General features: G+C 43.0%; 2 long non-coding RNA genes across 2 annotated transcripts; both read left to right on the top strand.

The window, feature by feature from the left end:
* Positions 1-1,849: 1,849 nt before the first annotated feature.
* LOC131701749 (uncharacterized) lies at positions 1,850-3,869 on the top strand. Its single transcript, XR_009308987.1, has 3 exons — positions 1,850-2,612; positions 3,107-3,363; positions 3,661-3,869. It is a non-coding gene; the product is annotated as an uncharacterized LOC131701749 (long non-coding RNA).
* A 2,491-nt stretch (positions 3,870-6,360) lies between these two features.
* LOC117968418 (uncharacterized) lies at positions 6,361-12,237 on the top strand. Its single transcript, XR_009308974.1, has 5 exons — positions 6,361-7,086; positions 7,619-7,720; positions 8,849-8,954; positions 11,085-11,439; positions 11,728-12,237. It is a non-coding gene; the product is annotated as an uncharacterized LOC117968418 (long non-coding RNA).
* The last annotated feature ends 11,865 nt before the right edge of the window (positions 12,238-24,102 follow it).

Raw genomic sequence — 24,102 nt, 5'->3', positions numbered from 1 at the left:
ATGAACATATAAAACACCGTTTTGGTGACAATATAATATTTTAACTTATTTTAATATATGTAAATTAATGAAAAGAAACCCTAAGTTGAATTTTAGCTAGTTATACGATTTATAAATAGCTCTTGAAATTGTGTAATTAGCATATATCCCAATTACCCCAAATTGTAAAATTACTGATTTGTGAGATTTAATTCAAAAGCTATGTCTAATATATCTATATATAGATATATATTTTATTTTAAAGAATTAAAATTGTATAAAACATTAAACATATAATCCTCAATTACCACTTTGGTGACAATATAATAGTTTTAATCATTTTAATATAGCCTTTTTGACGCGCGTGGCTCCTCTTTGCCCCTCTTCACCCTCCGCGCCCCTCCCCATTGGACATAGACCACCCCCTGACCACTCACTCTTGACTCTTGACCCATGACCATTGACCTATGAGCTCTTTAACTTTTAAGGAAATATATATAATTTTTTTTAATATATATTTTAACCCTTTAGACCCCAGAATAATTAAAGAACCCTTTTGGAGATTCCTTGGAATTTTAGCACACAAACCTAACGACTCGTTCTCTTCATCTGACGTGAAAGCGCACAACGGTTCTCTTTATAGACTTGGCAGCGGTGACGTCATAAGAACACCACCCACCTCCCCTCATGTGATAGGCTGCTTCTGTTCTGCTTTTCAGCCAATCGGCCATGCAGGGCGTCTTTCCCCCCGAGTTAACATCGTGACTGTGAAATTGTGTGTGCCTTTGTGTGTTCATGTTACTCTGTGTTCATGTTAGTCCCTCGTCTCTGTAAGCGCTCAGTCCCGTCCCCATTGTCTTAAACAAGCAACAGTACATCGCATCTCCTCTTCAGTCACTGCGTGTAAACTGGAGCATGTGAAGCGTCCTGTCTGCAACGCCATAGAGTTCACACAAACTGTCTGCAAATTAAAAAAAACTGTTATATTAAAACAACCCTCTGTGAAGCACTGACACGAACGATTCTTTGTGTTAAACTTAATGCAATTCCATCAGCTACACTCGTTCATCTGCAATTCAAATGTTTGCTGACTTCAAAACAATACACGCGTCCAAATTCAGATTTCAAAATACATTTTAAAAAAGGTTTTTGAGTGGGTGCGGAGCCAAAGCGCAGGCAAGCAGGCAGTGAGGCACACTGCCCCCTCCCGTGGACACACACCGGTACTACAGCCAGAGGGGAATGTGACGCTGGGAGTCGTAGCAACACTGCAGCCGAATTAATGACGTGTATTATTATTATTATTATTATTATTATTATTATTATTATTATTATTATTATTATTAATATTATTATTATTATTATGATGATGATGATGATTATGTTTGTAGGAATCACGATTTCTGTGATTTATGACTCATGCTGTGTAGGGCGTCTCGTATTTTTATCAGAGCGATGTCATTTTTCACAGTTTTGGTCGCTCAGCTTTCACGGGCAGTTTCCCTTCCCAAGCTCCAGAGGTTCACAGTGAAAACTGCGAACGCTATCTTCACAAACAGCGACAGACGGGCCAATCGGGGCAGGGACGTCACAAACGCGCTCGAGTCATGCGGAGCCGCCGCCACGGAGGCGCTCGGCTCCCTCCAGTGGACACGCACCGGTACTGCAGTCGGGAGGCGCTGGAAGATTATTTGCTGAATTCCTTACCGATGCGGCTATCTCGTGGAGAGAAAGTGGAACGGTTACGTCATGTCCTAAACAATCTGATTGGATAAAAGACAAGTCACAAATTAAATGACTTCTGATTGGCGAACGCATTTAGCGAATCAAAAGTTAGAAATGCGTTACCTAATTTGTATAGCCCCTATAGCTGTCCAAGGTGCGCACCTGTTTAAAAATATACATTTATTATTAATAAAACATTTTTTTAGTACACGTGTCCACGTCAGTATTTTAATAATATTATATTTTCATGCTTTTAGTGAAGAATTGTTTTACTATCAGTCATATTTTAAAACGGGCAGTTTCGAAATAACCAAAGAAAACAACGATTCTAAACCGGAACGTGCGTGAAGGAATCAACTGTAGTTCTCTTTTATAGCGGTTTAAAATGTATCTAAAAGTATATACGGGTGTTTGCAATAATTTAATCTCAGACGTAGAAATATAACCAAGATTCACGACGACCATTGTATTGATAGAGCAGTTGTTTAAATAAAAGAGCAGCGTCAGTTTTGGAAATATCACATTTTATATTTGTGTCAGTTTTTAGTTAAGTAAATTGGAAAATTACAAGCGGTGTGTATTTCAGTATGCTAACGTGACGTTTTTCAGCAGGTTTCATTTGATTTTATGAAGCAGAATTAGTTAACACTCAATTCAACCCCTCGACAGCAGTTCTACTAAATGTCCACACGAGGGCAGCATTGGATAGGAAATGAAAGCTAAAGCCTCGTCTGTCTCCCTGAAGTTCGCTACCAATTGTAAAGAGCAGAGGACAGCTCAGCCGGAGGCGTGTGTCTGTGTGAAACGACTTTATTTCATGTGATAAGTTTGTGGAAGAAGGACGCCATGTGAGGAGGCGTTTGCTCTTGTTTTACACAAACTACGAGGGACAGCGCTCGTTAAACCAGGTGAGTGCATCTCGTTTACTTTGTTTATTATTCAGTGCAGTGGTTGTTTTTGAATCCCGCATTTTTAATAACAAATGGCCGTCCGGACCCGCTTGTGACTGTTTGCTGAGTGGCTTTTAATAATGTGTTTGTCTTTGTGAGCTCTGATCAGCAGGGTGCGGTTTGACGGGGGTGTGATTCCCCCGGCTATATTGACTGGGGGTCATCTTTATTGTTTATAATCGTACGTTGTTATTGCCTTTTAGCTCTTGAGCATAATAATCTCAATCCCGTTTGAAATGACACTAAGTGCATTTGCATGGTGGCAGATGAGGGATGTCACTTCACTCGAGGCGTGCGTACTGATGAAGATGTAGTTTCAGTGTTTAATGCTCATCCCCTCACTGTGTGTGTTCTTGTCTCTCGCCTGTCCTGTGAGGATGAAGATGTAGTTTCAGTGTTTAATGCTTATCCCCTCAGTGTGTGTGTGTCTGTATGTTCTTGTCTCTTGACAGGTCTGTGAGGATGAGAAGGTCTCCACAGTCTGGAGTCTGGTCTCTGACAGGCTCAACATACCTGTCAATCAACAGGGACTCCTCTACAAAGGCAAGGCGCTGGCAGGTAGGCTGAACAGCACAGCACAGCACAGCACAGCTCACCCCTCCTCTCACCCCTCGCCTCACCCCGGGTCAGTGTGGCACAGCCTGCCTGCTCTTCTGAACAAACACTTCAGCCCTGCCGACGCAGTGAGAGTTTGGAGCAGCTACACGAGGTAACCTGAACACAAACACACACACTGCTATACACACACACACAGAGACACACACAAACACACACACAGTGTGAGTCTGGAGCAGCTACACAAGGTAACCTGAACACAATAAACACTGCTACACACACAATCCTAGCTGCAGCACATGCACAGTGTTATACAGACACACACAGACACAGCTGTACAGTGACACAGAGACGCACACACAATCACAGCTGCAGCACACACACTCTGAAATGCAGGTGTAGAGCAGCGTGTAGTTGTGACTCTGTGTCTCTCCCTCTGCCTCTCTCTCAGGATTACGAGCGGAGGCTGCACTTGTTGAGCCTGGATGATATGGAGCGGCTGGCGACTCACATGCTTCACCCTGAGGCTGTGGAGTGCATGGAGCTGTCCTTCCTGGAATGAGGAATAATGCTGCTGCCCTCTCCCCTCCCCCCTCTCCTCTCCACCTCTCCCCTCTCCTCGCCAAGGAGTGGAGGTGAGGAGAGGGAGGAGAGAGAGGAACCTGCTACTGAGGGAGCTGCAGCTCTGAGGAGAGAGAGGGAGGAGGGAGAGGAACCTGCTACTGAGGGAGCTGCAGCTCAGAGGAGAGGAGAGAGAGGAACCTGCTACTGAGGGAGCTGCAGCTCTGAGGAGAGGAGAGAGAGATTAGAGAGAGGAACCTGCTACTGAGGGAGCTGCAGATTTGAGGGGAGGAGAGAGAGGAACCTGCTACTGAGGGAGCTGCAGCTCTGAGGAGAGGAGAGAGAGGAACCTGCTACTGAGGGAGCTGCAGCTCTGAGGAGAGAGAGGGAGGAGAGAGAGGAACCTGCTACTGAGGGAGCTGCAGCTCTGAGGAGAGAGAGGGAGGAGGGAGAGGAACCTGCTACTGAGGGAGCTGCAGCTCTGAGGAGAGGAGAGAGAGGAACCTGCAGCTCTGAGGAGATCAAATCTTTCTTCAGGTGTTGTTATTTTGATATAGTTTTGAGGCTGAATATTTCAGTCCAGGTTTGAAGCACTCACTCTTCATTACTGATATTTAAATCCAGAAGAAACACAAAATAAATAAAAATCTGTGTTGAAGTCTTTGTATTGGGGTTGTTCATTTTAAATGTCATGTGTTTACAGTTACCAGTTCTACATTAAACAGCAGAAATAATGTTACTGGCTTGCCAGACCCAAGAGCCTTTTCATTTCTCAGGCTAGCAGACCCTGGCCTTGGAAAAAAGAAATGCTGCTGCTGTTCTCCTCGGTTCTGCTTTTATAAGCTGGCACCTCTGCGTTGTTAACGAGCTTTGTGAAGCAGAGACGACTTGTGTTAATACAATTCCATTATTATTGATTGAATCTGCTTTTCAAATGCTTGGTGTTTCAAACCGGCTTTAAAATAACCTTTATTATTGAAGTGTGTTCAACAATCATTTAAAACATGAGGCTCTTTCACAAATCACTGTGAGGGCAATGAGAAAGTGAATACGAAACTACCATGAAACTCCTCCACTAAATAAACACATTACAAAACAGAAACAAATAGACGTGCGCATTGAAAACAGAAGGACGCATTGTAGGCATTTCAAAATGAAATATACTGAGCCTCTCCGGGACCCGTCAGGACACAGCGGCGAGCGCTTAACCACAACATTACTGGACAAGCCCGGCGGCTGACCGCCCCCAGCGGCGCCCCGAGGAGCTCGCAGGATTTCCAGAGCTTCACTTGGTCTCCAGTTTCCAGCGTCCTCGCTGATCCACACAAACCTAACGACTCGTTCTCTTCATCTGACGTGAAAGCGCACAACGGGTCTCTTTATAGACCTGGCAGCGGTGACGTCATAAGAACACCACCCACCTCCCCTCATGTGATAGGCTGCTTCTGTTCTGCTTTTCAGCCAATCGGCCATGCAGGGCGTCTTTCCCCCCGAGTTAACATCGTGACTGTAAAATGGTGTGTGCCTTTGTGTGTTCATGTTATTCTGTGTTCATGTTAGTCCCTCGTCTCTGTAAGCGCTCAGTCCCGTCCCCATTGTCTTAAACAAGCAACGGTACATCGCATCTCCTCTTCAGTCACTGCGTGTAAACTGGAGCACGTGAAGCGTCCTGTCTCCAACGCCATAGAGTTCACACAAACTGTCTGCAAATTAAAAAAAAAACTGTTATATTAAAACAACCCTCTGTGAAGCACTGACACGAACGATTCTTTGTGTTAAACTTAATGCAATTCCATCAGCTACACTCGTTCATCTGCAATTCAAATGTTTGCTGACTTCAAAACAATACACGCGTCCAAATTCAGATTTCAAAATACATTTTAAAAAAGGTTTTTGAGTGGGTGCGGAGCCAAAGCGCAGGCAAGCAGGCAGTGAGGCACACTGCCCCCTCCCGTGGACACACACCGGTACTACAGCCAGAGGGGAATGTGACGCTGGGAGTCCTAGCAACACTGCAGCCGAATTAATGACGTGTATTATTATTAATATTATTATGATGATGATGATGTTTGTAGGAATCACGATTTCTGTGATTTATGACTCATGCTGTGTAGGGCGTCTCGTATTTTTATCAGAGCGATGTCATTTTTCACAGTTTTGGTCGCTCAGCTTTCACGGGCAGTTTCCCTTCCCAAGCTCCAGAGGTTCACAGTGAAAACTGCGAACGCTATCTTCACAAACAGCGACAGACGGGCCAATCGGGGCGGGGACGTCACAAACGCGCTCGAGTCATGCGGAGCCGGCGCCACGGAGGCGCTCGGCTCCCTCCAGTGGACACGCAGCGGTACTGCAGTCGGGAGTCTCTGAAGATTATTTGATTAATTCCTTACCGATGCGGCTATCTCGTGGAGAGAAAGTGGAACGGTTACGTCATGTCCTAAACAATCTGATTGGATAAAAGACAAGTCACAAATTAAGTGACTTCTGATTGGCGAACGCATTTAGCGAATCAAAAGTTAGAAATGCGTTACCTAATTTGTATAGACCCTATAGCTGTCCAAGGTGCGCACCTGTTTAAAAATATACATTTATTATTAATAAAAAAAAATTTTAGTACACGTGTCCACGTCAGTATTTTAATAATATTATATTTTCATGCTTTTAGTGAAGAATTGTTTTACTATCAGTCATATTTTAAAACGGGCAGTTTCGAAATAACCAAAGAAAACAACGATTCTAAACCGGAACGTGCCTGAAGGAATCAACTGTAGTTCTCTTTTATAGCGGTTTAAAATGTATCTGAAAGTATATACGGGTGTTTGCAATAATTTAATCTCAGACGTAGAAATATAACCAAGATTCACGACGACCATTGTATTGATAGAGCAGTTGTTTAAATAAAAGAGCAGCGTCAGTTTTGGAAATATCACATTTTATATTTGTGTCAGTTTTTAGTTAAGTAAATTGGAAAATTACAAGCGGTGTGTATTTCAGTATGCTAACGTGACGTTTTTCAGCAGGTTTCATTTGATTTTATGAAGCAGAATTAGTTAACACTCAAATCAACCCCTCGACAGCAGTTCTACTAAATGTCCACACGAGGGCAGCATTGGATAGGAAATGAAAGCTAAAGCCTCGTCTGTCTCCCTGAAGTTCGCTACCAATTGTAAAGAGCAGAGGACAGCTCAGCCGGAGGCGTGTGTCTGTGTGAAACGACTTTATTTCATGTGATAAGTTTGTGGAAGAAGGACGCCATGTGAGGAGGCGTTTGCTCTTGTTTTACACAGACTACGAGGGACAGCGCTCGTTAAACCAGGTGAGTGCATCTCGTTTACTTTGTTTATTATTCAGTGCAGTGGTTGTTTTTGAATCCCGCATTTTTAATAACAAATGGCCGTCCGGACCCGCTTGTGACTGTTTGCTGAGTGGCTTTTAATAATGTGTTTGTCTTTGTGAGCTCTGATCAGCAGGGTGCGGTTTCCCCGGCTATATTGACTGGGGGTCATCTTTATTGATTATAATCGTACGTTGTTATTGCCTTTTAGCTCATGAGCATAATAATAATCTCAATCCCGTTTGAAATGACACTAAGTGCATTTGCATGGTGGCAGATGAGGGATGTCACTTCACTCGAGGCGTGCCTACTGATGAAGATGTAGTTTCAGTGTTTAATGCTCATCCCCTCACTGTGTGTGTGTGTGTGTGTGTGTGTCTCTGTGTCTGTGTGTGTCTGTGTGTGTCTGTGTGTGTTCTTGTCTCTCGCCTGTCCTGTGAGGATGAAGATGTAGTTTCAGTGTTTTAATGCTCATCCCCTCACTGTGTGTCTGTGTGTTCTTGTCTCTTGACAGGTCTGTGAGGATGAGAAGGTCTCCACAGTCTGGAGTCTGGTCTCTGACAGGCTCAACATACCTGTCAATCAACAGGGACTCCTCTACAAAGACAAGGCGCTGGTAGGTAGGCTGAACAGCACAGCACAGCACAGCTCACCCCTCCTCTCACCCCTCGCCTCACCCCTCCTCTCACTCCTCGCCTCACCCCGGGTCAGTGTGGCACAGCCTGCCTGCTCTTCTGAACAAACACTTCAGCCCTGCCGACGCAGTGAGAGTCTGGAGCAGCAACACGAGGAAACCTGAACACAAACACACACACTGCTATACACACACACACAGAGACACACACACACACACAGTGAGAGGCTGGAGCAGCTACACAAGGTAAATTGAACACAATAAACACTGCTACACACACAATCCTAGCTGCAGCAGATGTACAATGTTATACAGACACACACAGACACAGCTGTACAGTGACACAGAGACGCACACACAATCACAGCTGCAGCACACACACTCTGAAATGCAGGTGTAGAGCAGCGTGTAGTTGTGACTCTGTGTCTCTCTCCTCCCCCTCTCCTCTCCTCTCCTTACTTTGTTTAAAAGAATAGAAGCACACCCAGTGAGCAAGGCATTGAGCAGCCCCACATCCCGCTTCACAATACCGCTACATATTGACTGACTGTTCGCATTGTGTGTGTTTGGTAAGACAAACCACATTTTCTACTTCTACTTTCTACGATTGGGCAAGTCAGCGGTTGTTTGATAACAGAACATAAAACATCACAGAGTGGGTTGAACTGCATTGCTGCAAACCAAGGCCCTTTAAAATGTGTACCTTCCCAGCTCAGGTATTGCTGAGGTAAAGAGACACTTCCTACAGGAGGACAGGACGTTGTCAAGGAGGGGATGTCGTCACGTGTCCTGAGGGCTTTCTTAAAAACATTGTTTTATTATTTCTAAGCGCACGTTGTTACTGCCTTTTAGCTCTTGAGCATAATAATCTCAATCCCGTTTGAAATGACACTAAGTGCATTTGCATGGTGCAGATGAGGGATGTCGCTTCACTCGAGGCGTGCGTACTGATGAAGATGTAGTTTCAGTGTTTAATGCTCATCCCCTCACTGTGTGTGTGTGTGTGTGTGTGTTCTTGTCTCTCGTCTGTCCTGTGAGGATGAAGATGTAGTTTCAGTGTTTAATGCTCATCCCCTCAGTGTGTGTCTGTATGTTCTTGTCTCTTGACAGGTCTGTGAGGATGAGAAGGTCTCCACAGTCTGGAGTCTGGTCTCTGACAGGCTCAACATACCTGTCAATCAACAGGGACTCCTCTACAAAGGCAAGGCGCTGGCAGGTAGGCTGAACAGCACAGCACAGCACAGCACAGCTCAGCACTCAGTTAAAAAGGATTCATGTTATTCTACATATATCTATTAACAGTAACACCTGCAAACAAAGTGTTTTCAATCTTTTATCATCTTTGAGTTGCATGAAGTGTTTTAACCCTATGCTGCCTACGGGGAATAAAATATCCGGTCATAAACATGATGCCTTTCTGTTTAAACACTTGTAGTTTTGGAACCTTAAATCAGAAATGAAAACCCAATACACCTACAGAAAGGCATTAAGTAGATCTTTCCATTGATGTAATTTATTTTGTTGTGGGGTGATTTTATTTTTATTTTCATATGAGCTACACCTCCTAAAAAATTATCGAAATATGAAAAATAATAAATAATATTTTTAAAAATTGGTCAATTTCAACCTCTTTCCAAGAGTTATATATATATATATAAAAAAAAACTAGAGTATATTGTAGCTGCACAATTTTCCAAGGAATTCAAATCTGAAATCAGAATTGAAATATCTTGAACAGTTGCAGAGCTAGATAAGGTTTTGCAATGCCTAGTATTTTACAAAAATCAACCTCCGAAATGGCAAAGGCTGACCAGGGTTAAAACTTGGCAAAAAGTGAGACTGGAAACACTGTTGCCCTGTTTGAGATACAATTATATTTCAGTACAAAAATAAAGAAACAACACACAAGTTATCAAGTAAAATGTTTAATTTTTTTATTTGAAAAAAAAGTATATTACAAATAAAACTCTGAAATTAAGAATTTTATTTGGGAGGGAGGGAGACAAAAAAAATAAAACCTTCCATATTGTGCTGTATATATTTATTATCAAAACTACCCTGCAGTTGAAGTGCTGGACTGGGGCTACTCCAGATCACTCTCCTCCTCCCCCTCATCCTCCTGCAGCAGCTCTTCATCAGGGAGGTCCTCCTCCATGGCGTACATGCCCTCGATCTCTTCCTCAGTCAGGGCCCTCCTCCTCTTCAGTGACTGAACCACATGCTAGAGCTGATTGTCTCCATCCATTTTCTGGCTTACACACACCCACATAAAACATTAAAATAAATACCAATTAATAATAATAATATTAATACTAATATTAATATTCTGCTCCATCCTTTTTCACACACATAAAAAAGTAAACAAGTAATAAAATACATGGCTAAATAATAATAGTGACAACAGCTAAATAATGTTTTCTGTTTACACACAGTAAACGAGTAATAAAATACATGGCTAAATAATAACTACAGCTAAATGTCTTTGTTTTTTACATAGGCTACATACACAACGTAAAAATAAAAACTAAACAAGGTGTTTTCCTCATTCTTTTACACATCGAATAAAAAGTTAAAAAATAATAGATGCATAATTCAATAATAACGACTACAGAGAAATAATGAATCGACTAGAAAAAGTAAAACACAGACGTACACAAACGCCTAACTTTGCATCACATGCGATAGACCTGTTAGTTTTGCCTTCTCTCCTGAGGAAAAACAAGTCTAAAATAAAACCGTATGTGAAACTAACTATAAGAAAGATGTTTAACAAAACAAACAAACAAAACAAAACGTGGTGTTGGTACAGTAGCTCCTCTCGTCTACAGCAGTCATGAAGTTAGCCCTCCCAGCAAGCAAGCACACACACAAGAGACACAGCGAAAACAAAACAAAACAAAAATAAACACTGCAGATGTACTCAGCACAAAAAAACAATATCAAGTTGAAAAAAACAACAACAACAATATGGTTAATTAGCCCAAGTACCTCCCGTTTAGATGATATGTAGATTAGCACTCTTGGGATTGTAAAACTGGAGATACAGAGCTTCGACTCTGCTGTGCACTCAGTCACAATGGCGCCAGCAGAGACTCGCCCTTGTAATCAAAATATTATATGTCCCGCCCACCCTAGCCCTAAACCAATGGTATCATGACAAGCCCCGTAGTCATGGCTATGACTCATACTTTAAAAAAACAAAATTGCTGATTGGACGGCAGAGATATGACGTGTTTTGTCATCGTAACAAAAGTTACGAAATTACACGGAGTCAGCAGCTGAGAGTTAATCTACCTGGTCTTGAATCTCTCCTGTTTCTCCCCCTCCCTCTCTCTCTCTCTCTCAGATGAGCACAGACTGTCACACGACTTCATCGCTCCCGATTCCAAGCTGAACTCGTTGTGACGCCCCCAACAGAGAAAGTGTCACCCTCGCAAGAACAGCACTCCCTGTGTCACCCCTCCTCTCAGACCTCACCCCTCACCCTCGCCTCACCCCTCCTGTCACACCTCACCCCTCGCCACACCCCTCCTCTCACACCTCACCCCTCCTCTCACCCATCGCCTCAACCCTCCTGTCACCCCTCGCCCCTCCTCTCACCCCTCGCCTCACCCCGGGTCAGTGTGGCACAGCCTGCCTGCTCTTCTGAACAAACACTTCAGCCCTGCCGACGCAGTGAGAGTCTGGAGCAGCAACACAAGGTAACCTGAACACAATAAACACACACACTGCTATACACACACACACAGACACACACACAGTGAGAGTCTGGAGCAGCTACACAAGGTAACCTGAACACAATAAACACTGCTACACACACAATCCTAGCTGCAGCACATGCACAGTGTTATACAGACACACACAGACACAGCTGTACAGTGACACAGAGACGCACACACAATCACAGCTGCAGCACACACACTCTGAAATGCAGGTGTAGAGCAGCGTGTAGTTGTGACTCTGTGTCTCTCCCTCTGCCTCTCTCTCAGGATTACGAGCGGAGGCTGCGCTTGTTGAGCCTGGATGATATGGAGCGGCTGGCGACTCGCATGCTTCACCCTGAGACTGTGGAGTGCATGGAGCTGTCCTTCCTAGACTGAGGAATACTGCTGCTGCCCTCTCCACCTCTCCCCTCTCTTCTCCCCTCTCCCCTCTCTCCTCTCCTCTTTACTCTCTCCTCCCCCTCTCCTCTCCTCTCCTTACTTTGTTTAAAAGAATAGAAGCACACCCAGTGAGCAAGGCATTGAGCAGCCCCACATCCCGCTTCACAATACCGCTACATATTGACTGACTGTTTGCATTGTGTGTGTTTGGTAAGACAAACCACATTTTCTACTTTCTGCTATTTTAAAAGGAGCCCAGTTTGGTGCAGGAGGCTTGTGGGTAACAGAGTTGTTTTTGCTGGGGACTGCAGCCCTTCCATTACCATTGCTCGTAGAGGGGAGATTGTTTTACTTTCAAGCCTTTTTCTTTAATAAATCCGGACGTTTGGAAATACATACTGTGTGGGCGTTTCCCTTCTTCATGGCTCCATGCAGCATCCTGTCACACAACAAGCCCTGAAAGGGGATCTATACATATTTATTCTCAATCACCAGGCAGTAATTGCAGCTACAATACAGACACACAACGTGTCACTTTTATTGGCTGAAACTTTAAACTACGACTAGAAGCCTCTGAAGCCTTTTCATGGCCCTCCACCTGTCCTTGATCAGAATGCTGTCCTTCCTCTAAGGGGTCGCTTTCCATGCTAATCTTCCGTTTCCTCTGCAGAAAGGACAGGACAGTGTTCACAGAGCTCCCTTCACTCCCGCAAAGCCAAGACATCCAGGCTCTTGTGCTGCTTTGCTCCCCAGCGCCCGAGTGCTTGCTGGCAGTGCTGAGGCACGCTCACCCTGAACAGCAGCGCTAGCTTTGTCTATTGAGGAAGGCTTGGCGCTCCCGTTGGTTCATCAGTAATAATGATTTAGTGGAGACAGTACAGTGCTCGGGGGGGGGATGAAAGTTTACATCAGAATAGAAACTTTGCACAAAGTCAACCTGCTGGAAGTGGAATCATTTCTGCTGCGCAGCTTCAGATTCCACAGCTTGACGAGGAACACAATATAAAAAACACATGTTCCTCTGGAAGCCACAGTTATTATATATATGATTAGTGTTAACACTCATAGCATTGACCTGGTATCCCTGGTATTTACCTCCGAGCCCTGCTGTGTAACAGGGGTGTTTCATAATCCCTCCTCTCTTCAGTGGCATGAAAGACTGCAACTGTGCAGTCAGCGCCAGGATTCTCAACTCCTGCAGTGCGACCTCTGACAAGGGAAGTGAACCTCATATACAAGGTTAGACAACAAGGCAGTCACAAGCAGACAGGTGGTGCAGTGGGCTAGTTCACTAGCATGCTGTGCTGCTTACCTTGGGGGACTGAGTTCAAATCCAGGTGAGTTCCTCCTTTGTTTTCAAAGACTTAGTTAATTTCTTATATAAGACAATGAAAAAGCAGACTACTCCGTGGAAGTAAGATGGACTGGGTTCAAATCCAGGCGAGTTCTTTGCTTGTTTCAAAGAATGTGTTAATTGAGCTCATATATAGTGTGAACCAAAGCTTTCCTGTGGGAGCTGGTGGCGCAGTGGCTATGCTGATGGCCTTCTCTCCCTGAAGACGGTGGTTCGAATCCTGGTCCCGGAGGCGAGTTCCTGAGGTAAGTAATGCTGTTGGTTGTGAGTCATGGTGGTGGTTGTAAATCTGGGTGTTGACTGTAAGTAATGATGCAGGTTGTAACTAACGATGTTGGTTGTGTCTCCACAGACGGAGGAGGGCCGTGTGCCCTGAAGAGGAGCCGGAAGAGGATGAAGAGGGGGCTGGGGCCCCCGGCCGCGGGGGGAGTGGAAGACGGGGGTGTTGGTACCATGGGGGGGGGGGGGGAAGGAAAAGCAGGAGGTGTAAACATGGGGGAGCAGGCAGGGATGTTACCTTGCCTTTTGCCCTGAATCATCTAGAGATGATTATAGGACAGAAGATATCTTTAACGCTCCCTGTCAGATGGCAGTGCAAAAGGAATATCCCTGCCTGCCTGCCTGCCTGCTCCCCCATGTTTACACCACCTCCTTCTTCTTTTCCTCCTCTCTGGTACCAACACCCCCATCTTCCACTCCCCCCACGGCCGGGGGCCCCAGCCCCCTCTTCATCCTCTTCCGGCTCCTCTTCAGGGCACACGGCCCTCCTCCGTCTGTGGAGACACAACCAACATCGTTAGTTACAACCTGCATCATTACTTACAGTCAACACCCAGATTTACAACCACCACCATGACTCACAACCAACAGCATTACTTACCTCAGGAACTCGCCTCCGGGACCAGGATTCGAACCACCGTCTTCAGGGAGAGAAGGCCATCAGCATAGCCACTGCGCCACCAGCTCCCACAGGAAAGCTTTGGTTCACACTATATATGAGCTCAATTAACACATTCTTTGAAACAAGCAAAGAACTAGCCTGGATTTGAACCCAGTCCATCTTACTTCCACGGAGTAGTCTGCTTTTTCATTGTCTTATATAAGAAATTAACCAAGTCATTGAAAACAAACAAGGAACTCACCGGGATTTGATCCCAGTCCCACAATGTGAACAGCACAGCATGCTAGTGAACTAGCCCACTGCACCACCTGTCTGCTCGTGACAACCCAGCTTTGCACAGAAGCCCTTATATCATCCTCTTTATATTATTTGTATGCTTAGACCACTGACCCCTTGTCCTGTTACGTAAACACAAGTCTATCAAAATAGGTAAAGTGTTTGAAAATGAAAAGGAAACTCCTGCTCTGGGTTTGAACCCGCTACCCAGGGAATCACGGGTCTCTGCTCTACCAACAGAGCTATCCAGCCGACTGGTGCTGATGTTGTTTGAAACACATTATTACATTGTGTGGTGAGGACCTGGGGGCGAAGAGGTGATTCTTAGCTTTGTTTAATTTGTGATGAACTGGATTCAAAACCAAACCTTATAAACAGGTAAGTTTAACAATATTTTTGAAATCAATAGATTAACACTTGTGCTTTACATGTGACTTGAACCAACAACCTTGGAAGTCAGAATCCAGTGCTCTACCAACTGTGCTAGCCAGAGAGCTACTCTCTCCTGCTGCCAAATGACCTCCAGTACATTAACTAATGATTTGTACAAAATGTATATCACTCCATTGGAAATATCCAATAAAAGAGTCACTTCTATCATGTCTTTGACAGATTCAAACTACAAGGTGCTGTGAAAACAGAAGATTTCAATCTGTATCCTGGATATGATCCCAGTCTCTCAAGGGAAAGAGCATTTAAGCACAGGGACTGACCCCACTGCACCACCTAGCAGCTGTCCCTGAAGTTAGATTTACATTGCCTACAAGGTAAAATAACCAACTTGAAAAAAAAAACAAGAAAAACATGCACGTTGCACGGGGTTTGAACCACCAACCCTGGGAATCAGGGCCCTGTGCGCTCCCAACTGAGCCATCCTACCAGCTGTACTGCTGCAGTCATTTGTGACTTGAACTGGACTAATGATCTGTACAACATGGAGGTGATTACTGCCTTGAAAATATCCAATAAAAGAGTCACTTCTGTTGTATCTGACAGATTCAAACAAACAGACGCCGTGGAGAAACAAAACAAGCACACAACACAAGACTTCAAACACAACGCTGGGGTTTATTTATCAATTCTTTTTTAAGTCTCTTAATCAGAGAACACCAGTCATGCTGTGCCATTGAATTGTGGGTCTGGTTTTAAACTCAGTTCACTTGTCCTGTGAACTGGCTTTGAACCCAGACCTCCAAGGTGAAAGCCAGGCAAAGCTAGTGAACTAGCCCACTCCACCACCTGGCTGCTTGTGACAAACCAGCACTCTAACCTGGTATATGAGATTCACTTCCCTTGTCAGAGACTGCACACGCATGCTGAGTTGCATGCCACTGAAGAGAGGAGGGATTATCAAACCCAACCCTATTATACGGCAGCTCTATAAGGTAAATGAAACAATATTTCTGAAAATGAGGGGAAAAAAACATAACGTCTGTTTCATGTGGGACTTGAAACAGCTGTTAAGAGAATCTGAAGCCGATACACTACCAACTACACCAATCAGAAAGCTCTCAAAGCACCTCAGATGCTCCCCAGTATTTGAATTCTTCATGAGTGCAGCTGAGGGGTTGCAAGGATGCTGAAATAGACCAGCAGCACAGACCCCCTGCTGAGTTTACCTTTAACATTACATCAAAGATTCTGGAACAATAAATGTAAAAAATAAGGCATTTAACATCACATTGCATTTTTCTGCCAAGGTTTGAACCCTGTCCACCAATAATCACATTGATGCAAACCTAGCCAACCAGACTCCTGTGCTATCTATCGGCTTAAGGTGGGATTATGTGTGACATTGTCTATAAGGTTCATTCTTTAAAAATGAAAGTACAGCACACTGAACTCAGTGCACCAAGTGTAACCCACACAAGAGAAGCATGCAATTCCTCGTTATTCCACTGGTCGGCGTGTTTTTTAACTTTTTTTTTAAATGTAAATGTTTTTCATGAAAATATCACTTTGTTTTTTGACAAAAAAAAAATACAACATTGAAACGCACTAGGATGTAAACAGTGGACTAATAAACCAATAACTCGAACATTTAATAATACAAAATAATAAAATCAGTGTGAAATGAATGAAAAACGACTTAGGCATACTTGCAGCAGTAGGAGGTTATGGATTCTGAAATCTCATGACCTCCTACTGATGAATGTATGCTCAAGACTCCACCCAGCGACGGAAAGAGGTAATGCATGTCCAAAACCATACTGAGCCAGCCAGAGTGCTGAGAATCACACAAAAACCAGACGCGCTCAAAGGCCCAGGCGGGGTGCCTGAATCCAAACCATACCGAGCGAGCCAGCCAGAGAGCTGCCGAACACCACACTGAGCTGCACAGCACGGCTTCAATTCATATACCGAGCGAGCCAGCCAGAGAGCTGCCGAACACCACGCTGAGCTGCACAGCACGCTTCAATTCATATACCCAGAGAGCCAGCCAGAGAGCTGCCGAACACCACGCTGAGCTGCACAGCACGGCTTCAATTCATATACCGAGCGAGCCAGCCAGAGAGCTGCCGAACACCACGCTGAGCTGCACAGCACGGCTTCAATCCATTCTGTGTACAATAAATACATTGGGGCTCATTTCCTGCATTTGAGGACACCAGATCAGACAACTGGACCACCTTGCCCGCTTTCGTGGCACTTGCTTTATCAATAAGGAGAACATTTTTGAAGAGAAAAAGAGGAATATACACATGCAATCAACACCTGGTGGGTTTGAATCCAGAATTCTAGGAAACAGAATCCCACACTCTACAGGTGAGCTATCCAGCCTGCTTATGAAGGGGCCTGGTCAAAGCATTATTACATGTTGTGATGTAGACCTGGGGAGCCATAAACAGCTTGAGAGAGACTTGTGACAAAATGGATTTAAAACCAAGCTCACAAAAGGTCAAAATGAATTTATATGAAGAAGAATATACATGCGGGACTTGAACCCGCTACCGTGGGAATCACAGTCCCCTGCTTTACTGACAGAGCTATCCAGCTGACTGGTTCTCCTACTGCGTGAAACACATTATTATATTGTGTGGTGTGGACCTGGAGCTAATTTGATTCACAGCTTCGTTTCATTTGTGACTTGAAATGGATTCCAACCCATCTCACTTCCACGGAGTAGTCTGCTTTTTCATTGCCTTATATAAGAAATTAACCAAGTCTTTGAAAACAAAGGAGAAATGCACCTGGATTTGAACCCAGTCCCCCACAGCAACCAACACAGCATACCAGTGAACTAGCCCACTGCACCACCTGTCTGCTTGTGACAAGCTGGCATTGCAGAGAAGCCCTTATATCACCCTCATTATATTATTATTTGTATGAAACGATGTCCTGTTATGTAAACCCAAGTCTATCAAAATGGGCAAAGTGTTTGAAATGAAAATGAAACACATACCCTTAGCAAGGGTTTCATCCCGCTACCATGGGAATCACAGTCCCCTGCTCTACCAACAGAGCTATCCAGCTGACTGGCTCTCCTGCTGCTCTACCAACAGAGCTATCCAGCTGACTGGCTCTCCTGCTGCGTGAAACACATTATTACATTGTGTGGTGTGGACCTGGGGGCTAAGGGGATTCTCAGCTTCGTTTCATTTGTGACTTAAACTGGATTCAAAGCCAAACCTTATAAACCTGATAAAAAGGTAAATTTAACAATATTTTTTAAATCGACAGATTAACCAACAACCCTGGAAATCAGAGTCCAGTGCTCTACCAATTGAGGCAGCCAGACAACTGCTCTCTCCTGCTGTCAAATGACCTCCAGTACATTAACTAATGATTTGTACAAAATGCAGATCATTGGAAATATCCAATAAAAGAGTCACTTCTATCGTGTCTTTAACAGATTCAAACTCCAAGGTGCTGTGAAAACAGACGATTTCAATCTGCAGCCTGGATTTGATCCCAGTCTCTCAAGGTAAACAGCATTTAAGCACAGGGACCAACCCCACTGCGACACCTAGCAGCTGTCCTTGATGTTAGTTTTACATTGCCTACAAGGCAAATTAACCAACTTGAAAAAAAAAAAAACCCAGAAAAACAGGCATTGTGAATGGGGTTTGGACCACCAACCCTGGGAATCAGGGCCCTGTGCTCTACCAACTGAGCCATCCTACCAGCTGTACCACTACACTCATTTGTGACTTGAACTGGACTAATGATTTGTACAACATGGAGGCGATTACTGCCTTGAAAATAGCTAAAATAAAAGAGTCACTTCTATTGTATCTTTGACAGAGTCAAACAAATACGGGCAGTAGTGTGGAGTAGTGGTTAGGGCTCTGGACTCTTGACCGGAAGGTTGTGGGTTCAATCCTAGGTGGGGGGGACACTGCTGCTGTACCCTTGAGCAAGGTACTTTACCTAGATTGCTCCAGAAAAAACTCAACTATATAAATGGGGAATTGTATGTAAAAAATAATGTGATATCTTATAACAATTGTAAGTCGCGCTGGATAAGGGCACATGCTAAGAAAATAATAATAAATAGACACACCCCCACCCCCAGTGAGCTGATTAATTCAGCGTGGCTTTGTCAAGCAGGTTACAATAATGGGCAAAGCAGGCAGTGCACTTTATGAAGACAGGCAGAACGAAGCTCTTGCTATTCCTTATTCAATGCTGCCATCGTGTGGCCATTTAGTAGAACTGTTGATTTTAATAAAGATAATTTTCTTTAATTTAAAAAAAAAAAGTTTTATCTTAACACAGCTCAGTTGCCCATTGTAATGACTCGGACTAACCTTACCACTGTGCAAAAACAAAGACATTTCCGATACATTCTTAAAATCATAATAATAATCACAATAAATAAAACACAAAAAATAATGACAATGTACAGGAAATAGACTTTATATCACAGTGCAGAGCTGTGACAAGATGAAGGGAGCTTGAGGTTGTTCAGTCTAAAGCACTTCCCATTGTAGATAAAAAAAAAAAAAAAAAAATCAATCTCACGCCAGGCTGAGAACGGAGCTGCTTTTGTTTTGTTTAATTCCTTGTTTGTTGGTAACGCAAAAGCTCACAGCCAGACAAGTACAGCAGCAGACTTCATTAAAACACACACAATAAACGGTACAGTACATGCTGTAGTTACGGACTCTAGAGCTGTGTGTTTAAGATGCAGTGATTTGCGGTTCCAAACCCCCATAAGAGGCTGTGTGCTCCAGTGGGCAAAGAAAAGGGCTTGCAGGGAAATAGGCATCACACATGCTTTCATTTTTTAAATTGTTATTTGTCAAATAGCGAGTTAGAGATCATGTACATTTCCTTTACTTGTTTTTTTAAACACAACTTCACCGTCAAAAAGTACATTTTCCAACACAGATTCTCAAATAAATAAAGTCCATCATTATTGCAGGGAAGACTGCAAGACAAACTTGCAGGTCCTCTTCAAAGATTAACAAATGGCTAAAACACACAAGTCCATTGTCCCAGCCCCAAACAAACTTCTGCAGCAGTGAGCTGGACAGCTGACCAGGGGATGCACATGGATGCAAATGCATGCACATGGATTAGGGAGTGGTAAACATGTAGAAAACAGAAAGTACTGCTTAGAGGAGAAACCTCAAAATGGAGCAAGGTAACCAGTGGTGTACCACAGGGATCAGTATTGGGTCCTCTGCTATTCCTAATCTACATTAATTATTTAGATTCTGGTATAGTAAGCAAACTTGTTAAATCTGCAGACGACACAAAAATAGGAGTGGCAAACACTGTTGCAGCAGCAAAAGTCATTCAAAATGATCTAGACAGCATTCAGACCTGGGCAGACACATGACAAATGAAATTTAATAGAGAAAAGTGTAAAGTATTGCCTGCAGGCAATAAAAACGTGCATTACAAATATCATATGGGAGATACTGAAATTGAAGAAGGGAACTATGAAAAAGACCTAGGAGTTTATGTTGACTCAGAAATGTCTTCCTCTAGACAATGTGGGGAAGCTATAAAAAAAATGCCAACAAGATGCTTGGATATATTGTGAGGAGTGTTGAATGTAAATCAAGGGAAGTAATGTTAAAATTTTACAATGAATTAGTAAGACCTCACCTAGAATATTGTGTTCAGTTCTGGTCACCTTGTTACAAAAAGGATATTGCTGCTCTAGAAAGAGTGCAAAGAAGAGCAACCAGAATTACCCCGGGTTTAAAAGGCATGTCATATGCAGACAGGCTAAAAGAATTGAATCTATTCAGTCTTGAACAAAGACGACTACAGGGCGATCTGATTCAAACATTCAAAATCCTAAAAGGTAGACAATGTCGACCCAGGGGACTTCTTTGACCTGAAAAAAGAAACAAGGACCAGGGGTCACAAATGGAGATTAGATAAAGGGGCATTCAGAACAGAAAATAGGAGGCACTTTTTTACACAGAGAATTGTGAGGGTCTGGAACCAACTCCCCAGTAATGTTGTTGAAGCTGACACCCTGGGATCCTTCAAGAAGCTGCTTGATGAGATTCTGGGATCAATAAGCTACTAACAACCAAACAAGCAAAGATGGGCTGAATGGCCTCCTCTCATTTGTAAACTTTCTTATGTTCATATGTTCTAAAAGTAGACAAAAGTAAGGCAGGGCTACAGTTTGATTAAAGGGGAGGTTCACTGCATGGCTTTTTATTTTTATCTGCCCGTGTACTATGTTGGTGCGTGTTCGTGCCACTGTCTTTTCGTATGAACTTTAAAATGTGTGATCGACGACTGTTTCAATGGTAAACTGTTTTAAACCCCTGTCTTTTTATGTTTCTATAACATCGATGTCAATCTGATGTAGTTTATGTGTGATCGCGGAGATTTATTTATATATTAAATGATTTTACATGTCAAAATGTTGTCAATCTTTAATCAAACTTAAAATGTTTCAGTAATATAATGACATGCTGCATCCATAATATTATTAGCAGGGCAAGTCATTTTATACATTTTAATATTAGTATAGCTAATATTTTAAATCGTGATAATTCACTTTAATTCAATATACTGTATCTCTTTCTCGTTACATGTCTTATTGGTTGTTGCACTACAGGGATTTACCATTTTAAAATGATGCTGATATATAGTAGCCTGCAAATACTGTATGATCTCTCTCACAACACAAAATCATGGTTGGTATTGAACTACAGGTATTTACCACGGTTTAGCAAAGACGTTAACTCTTCAGATTTTAATTAATGAATGTATTGTTTCTTCCCAAACTTGTAATTGAAACACATGCACTATGATAACCAGTTTCCTGTTCATTTTCTGTCCTTTATTATACAAAATACTGTATGTAAAATAAATGAAAGAACAAATATCAAATAATAATACTGTATTAGCAACGTTTTTCAAGTACATCCTGTGATTGATGTGCTCCGTGGCCTAGTTAGTGATCGCAGCATGGAGCTTAATGTTTTCCATGATTGAAACTCATGCTTTAACTTTTGGACAATCGCTCGCATACCTGCTGTCCAAACTGTAGTGCTTCCCAAAACAAAAACACCTCCAGAAATGCAAAATAACGTCAATACGCAACACGTTTTGCTAGTTAACGTTTGTTACACAAACAGAAATACACAATCAGAAATGTACAATCGTACAATTCATTTTAAATGATTTATTTGCTGCTAATATATATTACAGCGATATTCACATTCCCTTATCTAGCGTAATGCTGTCGAATGTATCCGATCTACATGTTAATGTAAATTATACGTACAAAAGTCATTTGAAATTATGCATTTTTGTTAGGCTAATATATCGGATCTAAAGCGATATTCACATCATCTTATCAAGCAGCATACTGATGAATAAATCCGATCTACAAATTGATATAAATTATACCTACAAAATGAATTTTAAATTATTTATTTTTCATTAACATATCCGATCAACTTATTTCCTGGCTCGATCTACTTATTTCCTAGCCTAGGCTCGGTTACATTAGAAACAATGGAACCTCCCCTTTAAATTCTAGAGCTTGATCAACATAATTCCTGAGACAACGGCAACAGCAGACTCCAAACTGGGCTCTCATCTCATGCATCGATTCAACAATATGTAATCGCAGCTCGGGAAATTTAAGGGCAGAGGATGGATAAATGGATTGATTGTTGCTCCACTACTCCTCACTGTCTGCTACAGCACTGCGCACACTGGATACATGAGGAACTGACAATGTTGATGAACCTGTGCAAGCTGTGACCTGCAGGTTACTGTAGTCATGAATTAACCAGCTGACACTCGCAATGCAAGATGAGCACGTCCACACTGTCAGCTACATGTGAACTAACATGCTGAACTACATAAAGAAATGCTCCAGCCAGCATCCCATTCGTCACGAGAAGCTAGTCCTGATTCTCAGGTACAAACGCCCTCACACAATGTCAAGGGCAGACAGGCAGACTCTGCAGGACACTGTCCCTTAAAAGCGGCTCCAGGGCTCAGAGTCACAGGAGCGAGCCACACTGACCCTGACACTCACCACTACAAGGCACCTCTCCTCAAGAAAGAACCAGAATTGAAACGACTTCTCTTAAGTTCTGGATGTCACTCAGGCACACAGCCACACACTCCAGGAATCTGTCAAAGACAACAATAACGACCAAGCGAATGACATTCTATCAACTGCAGAGCAAACACTGGTCATGGAACGACCTTCAAAAGCATATCAAACTATCTCATTATTAACAGATTTAAAAAAATCAGGGGGGAAATTTTATTTCTGATAAATGTACTTGTTTTAATTAATTTTAAAGTTGCAAATAATCCAATGGAATGTCCTGATTAATTACTGTTTCATGGTATTATTATTTTTGAAATGTTTCTGTTAATCTGTTAACGTGTGTGATTGTTTCTGTATTGCTGCCTGTGGCAATGTGCCCCGCCCCTGTGTGCATATTATGTGTTGTATGTTGTGTGCGTGTGTTAATGTTGGTGTATAGTCATTGGTACACGGGATATAAACGGGTCTGTGTTTCACGTGTAGCTAAAAATGTAGATTTATATTTAGGCACAAGGAGGGCACAAATCACTTCACGTGCTGGTTAAATGTAATATGTGAGCACGGGGTTGCACGTAATTAATTCACGTGCTGGGATTCAAGTGAATAATTAATTAGTAATTGAATCCCAGCACAACAGTATATATAGACACATTTTCCTTCACTCGGGGGTTGGGTGTTCGAGAGTGGAGAACGGGTGAGAGAGAAGGAGAACGTAAAAGTGAAGTCAAATAATAATCTAGAAGTGTTTGTACTCACCGTGTTTGTTTGTCTCTCTGTGCACCGTTTGTTAAGTGTTTAGTACGTTTTGTTTGTCTATTTATTTTGGCGCAAGTGCCGTGTCCTGTTTTGTGTTTAAAACCTTTTATTTTCTGTTCTGTTTATTAAATGCTGAGCAAAGCATTCGCTCAGCTTCACCAAACCACACATCTCTGTCTGTTTATTTCATGCTTCTGGTCTGACGCTACCCACTCCGGCCGTCTTTGTGACACTGCCCTATTGGTCAGATCTGTCTCCAAAAAGAGATTTTGAATCTTAAAAAGACTTCCTGGTTAAATAAAGGTTTTAAAAAAAACAAAAAAACATGATCCAAAATACAGTGACCCTGTGTGGCAGTGACCCTGTGTGGCAGTGACCCACAGTGCAGCACAAACACCCCTCATGACAGATCAGTGACCCACAGTGCAGCATAAACACCCCTCATGACAGATCAGTGACCCACAGTGCAGCACAAACACC

This window comes from Acipenser ruthenus, chromosome 26, assembly GCF_902713425.1.
Source record: "Acipenser ruthenus chromosome 26, fAciRut3.2 maternal haplotype, whole genome shotgun sequence".
Classification (NCBI taxonomy): Eukaryota; Metazoa; Chordata; class Actinopteri; order Acipenseriformes; family Acipenseridae; genus Acipenser; species Acipenser ruthenus.
Note: the sequence above shows the minus strand (reverse complement) of the source record. Positions and strands in the feature narration are given on the sequence as shown.